Raw genomic sequence first — 13399 nt, forward strand, 5'->3', positions numbered from 1 at the left:
TTTTCTCTAGTTTGTGCAGAATTTTATTGATGCTGATGGTTAAATAAAATATGTGAAATTGATGCAGTTGATTTAATGAGATATGATTTATTTCTATATGCCTGCACATTCTAAAACAACCACAATGTTGCTTACCATGGCTTCATCCTCAATGTCATCATCAACTCCTGACCAGCAGGAAATCTGAGGGGAGCCGGGTGCCTCGGTGGAGCTGCTGGGTGCCTGGGTGGAGCTGCTGGATGGTGGGGGTGCATGGGTGGAGCTGCTGGATGGTGGGGATGCCTGGGTGGAGCGGCTGGATGGTGCAGGTGTGTGGGTGGAGCTGCTGGATGGTGGGGGTGCCTGGGTGGAGCGGCTGGATGGTGCAGGTGTGTGGGTGGAGCTGCTGGATGGTGGGGGTGCCTGGGTGGAGCGGCTGGATGGTGCAGGTGTGTGGGTGGAGCTGCTGGATGGTGGGGGTGCCTGGGTGGAGCGGCTGGATGGTGCAGGTGTGTGGGTGGAGCTGCTGGATGGTGGGGGTGCCTGGGTGGAGCGGCTGGATGGTGCAGGTGTGTGGGTGGAGCTGCTGGATGGTGGGGGTGCCTGGGTGGAGCGGCTGGATGGTGCAGGTGTGTGGGTGGAGCTGCTGGATGGTGGGGGTGCCTGGGTGGAGCTGCTGTTGCTGTCCAACGATGTGCAGACCGTCACAGTTGGATCTGAGAGATCAATGAAGCCCTCATCTTCCTCCATCTCATCCTCCACTTCATGCTGTTCCAGAAGCTCTGCAGTCAACTCTGAATCAGGGTTCATGTCCTGCAGTGCCTGGCCCGTCTGCTGTAGCAGATACTGCACCCCTATGAGCTCACCTGAAACATGAAAAGATGAGTTAGGACCAATGGTGGATGGAATACCTAAAACCTCCAAGCAACATTTTTGCAATGACATGCAATATGACAGCCTAACATTTCCCAGATAAGACACAATTTGCAGTCTCAAAGGTTTCGTTTGACACATTATATACTGATGTAAAGCAATCGTAGGTGCATGATTGCACACAAGTTCCCAAGAATAGGGATGGGTACCGAACTCGGTACTTTTACAGGCACCGACCGAAAGTGGGCGGTACTACCGAGTATCAGTTCACATGACATGAAACGGTACCTCATTTCGGTACTTTTTTTTTTCTATTATAATTTAAAAATGTCGGTACTTGAACGCATCTCAGTGATACAAAGACAGCGAGCGAAATAGAAATTCCGACGCAAACTTGAAGGCAACACACACGAGGGTGGGTTACGTCATCACGTCACTGCCAAAACAAGCTGAAGAGAAGAAGATGGCCTCTCGCTTGCGGTCCAAAGTGTGGCACTGGCTACACTTCACAAAGATAGACTCAGACAACGCTCGCTGTAACATTTGCGATGCGAAGTGCAAAGCTGGCCAGGGGAACACCTCTAACTTGAGGAAACACTTGGTCAAGCATAAAATCTTTTTAAATGCGGAAGACTGTAAAGTGTTCGATAGCCTGAGGGTGGACGCTGCAGCCCCACCAGCAGCAACGCACCTACAGCCAGCAGCTCCTCTGCTTCGTTAGCTGAAACGGACAGCGACGACGACGAAACTTCAAGTGTCGCAAGTGAGGCGTCGACTTCTTCAACATCAGGTAACGTCATTTAATTAGCTAACGTTAGCTGGATAGTTGTAGCTTATAGCTTAGCATGTTTAGTAGCGTAACTAGCGTTGCTAACGTTATTATTATCCTCAGTTCGTGTCACCGTGAGACGTGTTATTCAACGTTACACTCTTGCTTTCTTTGCTAGGCCACCGTGTGAGAGTCGCACAGGAGACACCCTTCACCCTGGCGAAGAAAGCAGCTTTACCCCGGCAGAAAGTAAATGAGTGCCACAGGGCCAGTGACTGCCTTCATTGTAAAAGGCATGTTGCCCTTCGCAACGGTGGAGTCTCCATGGTTCAGGTAAATTATTTATTTATGTATAAATGGGTGATAATGTGTGTGTGTGTGTGATATTCATAGAGTAAGCTAAGTTACTAACAATAGTTATTTTTATTGTCTATATATAGGGAGATGACAGGGACCCTGAACCCAAAATACTCCCCTCCCTCCAGAGACCTTCTCACAAACACACTTATTCCAGCTTGGTGTCGTGTTGAGAAGAAGAATGTGAAGGAGGAACTCAGGGCAGTTGACCATATTGCAGTGACCGCTGATGGATGGAGCAGACCATTACCTTGCACAAGTAAACTCTTGGTTTGGGAGGGAAGAGGGAGGGAGGGGTTATATTTTGTTGGGTGCTGCTGCTAAACAAAAAAAAATCTAAATAAAGAACAATGTTGAAATTGAGAAGTTTGGACTTATTTGTTTTAGAAACTGTACATTTTTGTTGTAGCAAAAATTTTTTTTTTTTTTTTTTTTTTAGTCAAAAAAGTATCGAAAAAGGTACCGTTTTTGGTACCGTACCGAATTCCAGGTACCGGTACCGTACCGGTATCGGTTCAAATGTGAACGGTACCCAACCCTACCCAAGAAATACTGAAATCTGCTTAACAATTTCTTTATATATTTTTTTACCTGTGTAACGGGAGGGTGGACAGTACTCTGGCGCCAGCTTTCTGCCGAACAGCCTCAGGTAATTCACATTGACACAATGCAGCAGGTCTCCTGAGTAGCTGCGCAAATGGGAATCATCACCAGCCAGGGCAGCGACACGACGGTCCTGGTTCCACCTGTGCAGCCCCTCCAGCAGGTAAATTTGGAAGTTGAGGCTGTTGGCACTGGTCCCTGGAATTACAATGATATACGTGTCATCACACTGTGAAACATTTTTCGGCCACACAACACATGAACCAACATTTCTGACAAACACAAACCTGGAATAAATCGGTGCAGATGGAGATGAAATGACTCCAATGATGTGGAGCCTCTGGCACACCTGAGCACTGGGAGACGAACACCTCCCTTGGTTAGCTCCCCCGTTTTCGTGTAGAGAGCCACTGCTGGGGGGTCTTGGATGCATTTGACATGCTTCCTCTGGACCCGCCAGACAGCCGCCATTCTCTCACGGTCAAACAGGGGTACTCCAAGGGAGTCGTTTCCTTGGCTTCCCATGAGGGAGCGAAACAGCTCCTCCAACAGCTGGACTGTCAGCGCCTCACCCCGTGTCCTCCGCCGGCAGTGGAGAGCCAGCTCATCCTTTTTGATGTGGGTGTCCACAGCAACGACAGGCAGGCCCAGGGACTGAAGCTGCTGTGTTTTAGCTTGGCGCAGCAGTGCCAAATCAGCTGCATCCCATTCAAATATGCATGCCGAAAGGCGTGACATATAAAACGGGTACAGCTGATGGGCATCTGTTGTGCATGCTATGGCCAGCCGCCGCATAAAATGCCAGATGTCCAGCCTGACAATGAGGTCTGGCCACCCGCTGAACCTGGCTTCCAGCTTTGTGGTCCTGTCTGCCTCAGCACAGCACCCACAGTCCACATAAAAGGCAACAGGGGGATCCACGCCAGCCAGCTGGTACCTCCTAATCAGGCCATCAGCCATCCTGTCCAACCCAGCTCCCTCCTGAGCGGTGAGCACGCTGTTGAGGATTTCTCCCGACTGGTTCCCCACGGATGAGAGCCAGAGTGCCGTCCCCTTGGCTGTCCCGGCCAGCTTCTTGGTGATCTGAAACACACAAAAGAGCCACTCAATAAATGTCTCAATGAAAAACTGATTACCAGTTCATTTCAGTAACCAAGCTGCTATTTTACAGAAAATAGACATTACTTCACCTTTTTGGTGGAGTCCAATTTCAGGATTGTGCCGTAGGTGGAGGTAATATTTGCCTGAATATCATCCAGTCTTGTCAGTATGTCCTGGCTATATACTGACAGGAGCCACCTGCAGCTGGGCACCACACCGACCCCTGGAGGCTCAGCGAAGGGGATGGGTAACAGCCCAGGCCTCTGGAGGAAGGCCATACACTCTGTGGTGTACCGTGCCACGCGTCGCAGCCATTCCTCAGAGTGGCCCTCCTTCAATTGTTTCAGAAGGCGTGTTGGGCTGTTACCCAAGCCCCTTTCCCGCAGAAGCCGGATTACCCGGATATCACAGGCAAACCTTGGTCAAAGATAAACACAGCATATCAGTAAAAATGTTACACATAATGTTGTGTGCCCGTTCTATTGAAGATGTACATTGTTTCAACTGTTTCAGTGCAGATGTACTTAACTTTGTGATTAAATTTTCTCTATAAACATCCAAGTAAGCTCCTTTTTTCTTCCTTATTATATATTTGGCCTACTGAGCTTTTCTTATGCCACACCCTTGTTTTTCCTTACACATAATACAAGGCAAGAAAGAAAAGAAACACTACTCACTTCTGGGTCAGGATGACCCCAAACTCCAGCCTGTGGGCCAAATCCAGCTGCTGCAGCAATGCCTGGCTCCAGGACACATAGGATGCTTTGCATTTGGAGCAGGCCAGGGTCTCAGTCACCATAAGGTAAACCCTGTCCAGGTCTAACACCTGCCGCGCCCTCTTGTGCAGACCCGCTCCTGTGAGCTGATTCTGCCCACAATCTGGGTTGATGCAGCTGAACCTCACCCTCCACAGTTTGTAGGGCATCCAGAGGAGCAGGTCATGCACAAAGTAACGGCCAGGTGTCGGTGGCTGGCAGGGGATGCTGGCAGGTCGTGGCGGATGGTACCAGAGCCGCAGGGGGTCCCGCAGCTCCGGCTTGCCTGACTTCCCGACTTTGAACAGCGCTGCCGCCAGCCATTTGTGGTCCTCCTGAGGAATGTTCTCTGCCCACAAACGGGGCAGCAGCACTGGAAGGTCAGCTGAGGCTGGCTGCACTGCGGGTGCCTGGATGATGGCAACTGAGGCTGGCTGCACTGCGGGTGCCGGGATGGTGGCAGCTGAGGCTGGCTGCACTGCGGGTGCCGGGATGGTGGCAGCTGAGGCTGGCTGCACTGCGGGTGCCGGGATGGTGGCAGCTGAGGCTGGCTGCGCTGCGGGTGCCGGGATGGTGCCCTATTGTGCCATTACAAAGTAGATACATCACTAATTGGTTTGTAAAGAGATAAACATAATTGAGTGTCAACTTGACCAGTGTGACCCGTATCTAAAACTAAAAGTTAAATTACTCATTGACGCAGAGGCACACACCACAGCAATCCTGGCGGGAGAAGTGACACTCTCATGTATGACTTGTGTCTAGAAGTAGTATGTAAATAACCAAATAAAACAATAAAATCAGATCCTTACCGGATGTACTCTTCTGGCCACATTTAAATTTGGCTTGGCTGCTGCACCATGAGCCCCTCCGAATCTTGGCTTGGTAAACTGTAAGTTAATAAAGCAAATGATCATGAAATGAATTGGCCATGATGTAAATTTAGGGAACGAAATGTCAAATATTCATGGTCAATGGAGTGTGTGTGTGTGTGTAAATAACTGTGTAATTACCATTGATAAATTCAGTGATGGGCTAGTAGCAGCCTGCCCAGTATGCTGTCTCACGCCGGTCTGGTGTCCCGCATCTGTCTGGTGTCCCATGCCAGTCTGCCCTGCAACAGTAGGCACCGCAACAGTCTGTGGCACCGCAACAGTCTGTGGCACCGCAACAGTCTGTGGCCTCACAGTGCCAGCACCTGGACCCGCCGCAGCAGCCTACAATTGAAACATCACCAATTAATTTGTGCACTGATGAGCATGCACGTGCGCACGCTTAAACACACAGTACAGTGCATTTATTTGCCAACTTGCACTTATAATGATTTTGTGAGATTTAGATCACACAAATCTCTCTAGTACACTACCTAACTTTAAGCAGTATGTTAATTGCCCCACCAGAGAAAAGAAAACACTGGATCTTTTATATGCAAATGTAAAGGATGCGTATAGCTCCACTGCACTTCCCCCCCTCGGCAGATCAGATCAGATCACAACCTGGCTTTTCTCACCTCCACTCACAAGAGACAAACGAGGCTCTACAGGGGTGCTTTGAGGCAACACAATGGGATGTGCTCTGTGAACCCATCAGAGCATAAATAAATAAAGTACTCTATCTATCTATCTATCTATCTATCATTACCTTCTCAGTGTGGAATCCACAGACACACTTTGGTTGACCAAACAAGGCGGTCTGTCCACGTCTGGTCAATGGACATTTATCAATCTATAAATAAAATGTATAGAGCATGGATTAAATCATTGCTGTCTGAGTAGTAACTGTGCACATTACATTATTAGCTGAGCTTAAGACATGTTTACTACCTTATAGGACCAGGATCTTTGTCTTATGAGCACACATGTATTGTAAGAGTAAGTAAAATAAGTATAATTTGCCAAGTATCATACCCTTTGATATAGCTCATGCCACTTTTTTTGTTTGGGTGCTGGCCTGTTTCCTTCATTTGAAGGCCACGTCCCAGTAGTGGCAAATCTCCTCAGGCGGGCGATCCAATCGGAGTCTGCCAGAGCCTTGTGTGTTTTCGGTTTTGAAGACATCGCCTTTGGTGACATAAATGCATAAAAACAACAGACATGCTGGAACATGAAAGGCAGACCATCAGCCCTGTAATATTGTAATTAGGGCTACAACTAATGATTATTTTCATCATTGATTAATCTGTCAATTATGTTATTACCGGTGATTGTCTTCCAAACCCCAAGATGACGTCCTCAAATGTCCTATGTCAAACACAGATTAAGTTTACTGCATCAGACAAACTGGATTTTTTTTTAATAACTGTAGTAATCATATGCAACAAAATGTGGAATAGGGTATGCAGTTTATCCATCTCTTTTTACTCATTTAATTTCAGATCAACTGTATCAATCATGTTTGCAACATAGCTCATGAATTAATCAGATTTCCTTTATAAACACATGTTCCTACAGTGTGTGGTGAAAAATATCCTGAATTAGAGAGGTAGTTGTACCTTCTCAGGGTATTCTTTGAATTTTTGGTCATATTAAGTACAGTAAATAACTCAGCAGTGTTGCTCCCAATGAAACAGGAGACATTCCCGTTCTCCGTCGGGGGGGGGGAGGGGAGGAGAAACGCTGGTACTTCGCTGGTACTTAATACTGTAGGCTAACACAGTGGTTCCCAACCTTTTTTGTCTCATGTAGCCTACCCCCTATATATATATATATATATATATATATATATATATATATATATATATAGTAGCCCCTCACTCATGCCTGATGATGCTCCTACATTTGTTGTATAATTTTTAGTGTAATATGCAGACATACAAGTAAATCAATACAAAATCGAATTTTCACTGAACTGCCAGTGGCCTCCTTTGTCCTCCTTTGTCTCTCTCACCAGGGGCTCGCTCCCCTGAACCTGAATCTGGAGCGACAGCAACTCCATGTTTTGATCCATTTTCAGTATCAGTAGGTCTAATGTAACAAGTGACACTTGTCGGGGGAAACTACATGCCATTTTAACAACGGGCTTATGAAATGACTTGAAATGATTTCCATCATTTTGGAAATAAATTGTAATCCCAAATCTTTCCAAGTACCCCCTGCAAGCTGCTCAAGTACCCCTAGGGTACACGTTACGTACCCCTGGTTGGGAATCACTGGGCTAACAGACAGCTAGTTTACGTTAAGCTAACACTACAATCAGAGAAGCTAGTTTACCTTAAACATGAATTAAGAGACGACGAAACTTCGTAAAAGTTTTAGTTACTCACCGTTTCGCTGTAACACACGATATGATTCCTGGCGGAAAAAGACGATTTCTCTCGGAAAAGGCGTGCCTGTCAGTGTCGCTCCAACATTTGATTCGTCCAAATGCTGAGCCGTAGCTCCTCCGTGATTAGTCAAGGTGTTCGAAGAACACACCTTCGCAATGTTGAAGGGGGGAAGCTGATTGGCCACAAATGTTGAAAATGTTGAGAATTCGCCATGTTGATTGGCCACAAATGTTGAGAATGTTGAAAACGAGAAGCTGCTATTGGCTGAATGTTGAACAATGTTGAAATGTTGAACGGCCGAGCAGGCGGCAGCTGGCGTTCAGGTCGCAGTCTCCCCTGGAGGCGTGGGTTCAAATCCCACCTCTGACATCAGATGCTTTGGATCAGGTCATGTAGTCGTGGCAAACCACAGGGTGAGATAAATGTTGGCACACAACATGTTGGATGTTGGATAGCACATTTCTCTGGTATGGTATTGGTCTCGAAATTGACTTGAACTTTTGCGGTCTTGGTCTCGACTCGGTCTCGATCCAACTTGGTGTCAAGCCGTCTTCTGACTCGGTCTCGACCCCCTCAACCCCGCCCCCCCCGCCCCCCCGGTCTTGGTCTTGACTTGGACTCGATTCATCAATGACTCCATCTGGACTAGGACTCGACCAAGGCGGACTGGACTACAGCTCTGGTAGTCATGGCAAACCACAAGGCGAGACAATTGAGATCAATGTCGGATAAACATCCACCAATGAATGCACAAACACACTCTCACAGAATCGTCCACCATACAAGCATTGGAAACAGTATCTCTGAAGGGATGAAAAGTGGCATTGGGAAAAGCTTCCACCTTCCTGATCTCTCGAGACAGAGTTTTGACTTGCATCGAAAATCTGTCGGCACGCTCAGTGAAAAGCCGTATAACAGCACTTGTAGGGGGCGGGCTCGCATGCTGCCCTTTACCCGATCAAAATGGAGTGGACGTACCGAGCGTGTAGTCAAATGTACCATTTTCAGCGTGTAGCAAGTTGCTACTTGCTACTAGCAACGAGCTAGCGATGTTGTTGTTGTTTCATAGCGACCGAGGGATTTGAGAGCGACACGCAGGGACCGGAAAGGAGATCCATAAATGGTCAGAGCCGGTCGGTTGGAGCCAATGGCAGAGCTTGCAGGGAGCAGGAAGGGTTTTACCCCCCGCTGCCGACGGAGCCCCTTGAGTTCCGTTTATTCAGACATGAAACGAGCCTGCCCCCAGAAGTTAGGAAAAAAACAGGTTTACTTTTGTTTAACCGACGGGTTCCCAGATTTGCCACAGACCCAACCTCACTCAGCCCGGTGTTTGTCTGTGCTGGTAAAATATGTGCGGCACAAGGTGCTGCTAGTTACTTTGATTGGAAATCAACCAGACAGGGAGAACTAGTTGAGGGCAGAGTGATATGACTAGATGTGCAACAGCAGTCTAACACATTAAACGGTCCTGTTATGGAAGAAATAACAGAGCTCAGCATGCCTTAGGTGTCCAGTCAGAATTAAACACCAAGGAAAGTGTGCAGCAGCTGCTACAAGCATCCATTCACAGGGTGGGCATCACCTAAACAACATGGAAGTTGCTGCATTTGTTTAACCTGCGGCTTCGGCTTGAGGTTGAAAAGCTTGCTGCATTGGCCGGGAATCGAACCCGGGCCTCCCGCGTGGCAGGCGAGAATCCTACCACTGGACCACCAATGCTAGCTTATAGGGTATTATTGACCGCAGAAAATTGACCGTTAGCCAGCACATGCATCTCCGCTGACCTGCGCCAACGGTGCCACGATTAAAGTTTGCACCAGTTGCCTTCTTGGATCTGTCTGAATGTCTTGTACTGGAGTCAGGGTGGCCGAGCGGTCTAAGGCGCTGCGTTCAGGTCGCAGTCTCCCCTGGAGGCGTGGGTTCAAATCCCACCTCTGACATCAGATGCTTTGGATCAGGTCATGTAGTCGTGGCAAACCACAGGGTGAGATAAATGTTGGCACACAACATGTTGGATGTTGGATAGCACATTTCTCTGGTATGGTATTGGTCTCGAAATTGACTTGAACTTTTGCGGACTCGGTCTCGATCCAACTTGGTGTCAAGCCGTCTTCTGACTCGGTCTCGACCCCCTCAACCCCGCCCCCCCCGCCCCCCCGGTCTTGGTCTTGACTTGGACTCGATTCATCAATGACTCCATCTGGACTAGGACTCGACCAAGGCGGACTGGACTACAGCTCTGGTAGTCATGGCAAACCACAAGGCGAGACAATTGAGATCAATGTCGGATAAACATCCACCAATGAATGCACAAACACACTCTCACAGAATCGTCCACCATACAAGCATTGGAAACAGTATCTCTGAAGGGATGAAAAGTGGCATTGGGAAAAGCTTCCACCTTCCTGATCTCTCGAGACAGAGTTTTGACTTGCATCGAAAATCTGTCGGCACGCTCAGTGAAAAGCCGTATAACAGCACTTGTAGGGGGCGGGCTCGCATGCTGCCCTTTACCCGATCAAAATGGAGTGGACGTACCGAGCGTGTAGTCAAATGTACCATTTTCAGCGTGTAGCAAGTTGCTACTTGCTACTAGCAACGAGCTAGCGATGTTGTTGTTGTTTCATAGCGACCGAGGGATTTGAGAGCGACACGCAGGGACCGGAAAGGAGATCCATAAATGGTCAGAGCCGGTCGGTTGGAGCCAATGGCAGAGCTTGCAGGGAGCAGGAAGGGTTTTACCCCCCGCTGCCGACGGAGCCCCTTGAGTTCCGTTTATTCAGACATGAAACGAGCCTGCCCCCAGAAGTTAGGAAAAAAACAGGTTTACTTTTGTTTAACCGACGGGTTCCCAGATTTGCCACAGACCCAACCTCACTCAGCCCGGTGTTTGTCTGTGCTGGTAAAATATGTGCGGCACAAGGTGCTGCTAGTTACTTTGATTGGAAATCAACCAGACAGGGAGAACTAGTTGAGGGTAGAGTGATATGACTAGATGTGCAACAGCAGTCTAACACATTAAACGGTCCTGTTATGGAAGAAATAACAGAGCTCAGCATGCCTTAGGTGTCCAGTCAGAATTAAACACCAAGGAAAGTGTGCAGCAGCTGCTACAAGCATCCATTCACAGGGTGGGCATCACCTAAACAACATGGAAGTTGCTGCATTTGTTTAACCTGCGGCTTCGGCTTGAGGTTGAAAAGCTTGCTGCATTGGCCGGGAATCGAACCCGGGCCTCCCGCGTGGCAGGCGAGAATCCTACCACTGGACCACCAATGCTAGCTTATAGGGTATTATTGACCGCAGAAAATTGACCGTTAGCCAGCACATGCATCTCCGCTGACCTTCGCCAACGGTGCCACGATTAAAGTTTGCACCAGTTGCCTTCTTGGATCTGTCTGAATGTCTTGTACTGGAGTCAGGGTGGCCGAGCGGTCTAAGGCGCTGCGTTCAGGTCGCAGTCTCCCCTGGAGGCGTGGGTTCAAATCCCACCTCTGACATCAGATGCTTTGGATCAGGTCATGTAGTCGTGGCAAACCACAAGGTGAGATAAATGTTGGCACACAACATGTTGGATGTTGGATAGCACATTTCTCTGGTATGGTATTGGTCTCGAAATTGACTTGAACTTTTGCGGTCTTGGTCTCGACTCGGTCTCGATCCAACTTGGTGTCAAGCCGTCTTCTGACTCGGTCTCGACCCCCTCAACCCCGCCCCCCCGGTCTTGGTCTTGACTTGGACTCGATTCATCAATGACTCCATCTGGACTAGGACTCGACCAAGGCGGACTGGACTACAGCTCTGGTAGTCATGGCAAACCACAAGGCGAGACAATTGAGATCAATGTCGGATAAACATCCACCAATGAATGCACAAACACACTCTCACAGAATCGTCCACCATACAAGCATTGGAAACAGTATCTCTGAAGGGATGAAAAGTGGCATTGGGAAAAGCTTCCACCTTCCTGATCTCTCGAGACAGAGTTTTGACTTGCATCGAAAATCTGTCGGCACGCTCAGTGAAAAGCCGTATAACAGCACTTGTAGGGGGCGGGCTCGCATGCTGCCCTTTACCCGATCAAAATGGAGTGGACGTACCGAGCGTGTAGTCAAATGTACCATTTTCAGCGTGTAGCAAGTTGCTACTTGCTACTAGCAACGAGCTAGCGATGTTGTTGTTGTTTCATAGCGACCGAGGGATTTGAGAGCGACACGCAGGGACCGGAAAGGAGATCCATAAATGGTCAGAGCCGGTCGGTTGGAGCCAATGGCAGAGCTTGCAGGGAGCAGGAAGGGTTTTACCCCCCGCTGCCGACGGAGCCCCTTGAGTTCCGTTTATTCAGACATGAAACGAGCCTGCCCCCAGAAGTTAGGAAAAAAACAGGTTTACTTTTGTTTAACCGACGGGTTCCCAGATTTGCCACAGTCCCAACCTCACTCAGCCCGGTGTTTGTCTGTGCTGGTAAAATATGTGCGGCACAAGGTGCTGCTAGTTACTTTGATTGGAAATCAACCAGACAGGGAGAACTAGTTGAGGGCAGAGTGATATGACTAGATGTGCAACAGCAGTCTAACACATTAAACGGTCCTGTTATGGAAGAAATAACAGAGCTCAGCATGCCTTAGGTGTCCAGTCAGAATTAAACACCAAGGAAAGTGTGCAGCAGCTGCTACAAGCATCCATTCACAGGGTGGGCATCACCTAAACAACATGGAAGTTGCTGCATTTGTTTAACCTGCGGCTTCGGCTTGAGGTTGAAAAGCTTGCTGCATTGGCCGGGAATCGAACCCTGGCCTCCCGCGTGGCAGGCGAGAATCCTACCACTGGACCACCAATGCTAGCTTATAGGGTATTATTGACCGCAGAAAATTGACCGTTAGCCAGCACATGCATCTCCGCTGACCTGCGCCAACGGTGCCACGATTAAAGTTTGCACCAGTTGCCTTCTTGGATCTGTCTGAATGTCTTGTACTGGAGTCAGGGTGGCCGAGCGGTCTAAGGCGCTGCGTTCAAGCTGGGGGACATTCGGCCAGGTAAGGTGGGGGAGAAGGGGGAAGAAGGGGGGAGAAGGAAAAAGAAGGAGGGGAGAGAGGGGGAGGAAAAAGAAAGAAAAAGAGGAAAAATTGGGAGTCTTTCAGATCATATCTTTCTGATAAATGCATCGTTTGCTTCCAAAACACAATAAAAAAAAAACTTTGATACAACTGTCACTCCGGACTGGATTCGAACTTGCGTGTGTGCGAGTGCAAGTGCTGCGGCCTAGTGGACACAGACAGTATTGCCTCTGCATGCATTTTGGATGGGAGGGTGGGTTGATTTGAATTAAATAACAGATATTCTTCCTAGTTATGTCATTATATGTCCCTTTATGTTCATGTGCATGTTACTGACCTAATGGGTATTGTTTTTTTTATTTTTATATGTTTTTGATGTCACATGTATTGTAAGCAACAAGGAATGTCTCAGAGTGAATTGCTGTACTGTCATACACCAAAGATAAAATAAATAGAAAATGTAATAAAAAATGCTCTTTGTTTGTATATGTGTAATTTCTTGCATTTTCAACTATCAAGTTTATTAATTGGGTAAAATGAACTCAATAAATAAATAAAGTGTTATCAGAGCCCCCCCCCCCCATTACTGTATTATTATCACAATTGTAATTATTCTGTTTAAAGCAAAAGTGAATGGAAA

At 48.0% G+C, this 13399-nt stretch overlaps 1 long non-coding RNA gene across 1 annotated transcript; it reads left to right on the top strand.

Annotated features, from left to right (window-relative positions):
* The first annotated feature begins 1546 nt into the window (after positions 1-1546).
* On the top strand, positions 1547-2253 carry LOC310771504. Its single transcript, XR_014552436.1, has 3 exons — positions 1547-1642; positions 1800-1954; positions 2062-2253. It is a non-coding gene; the product is annotated as an uncharacterized lncRNA (long non-coding RNA).
* Positions 2254-13399: the final 11146 nt, after the last annotated feature.

The sequence above is a fragment of the Poromitra crassiceps genome, assembly GCF_964638095.1.
Source record: "Poromitra crassiceps genome assembly, contig: HAP1_SCAFFOLD_713, whole genome shotgun sequence".
NCBI lineage: Eukaryota > Metazoa > Chordata > Actinopteri > Beryciformes > Melamphaidae > Poromitra > Poromitra crassiceps.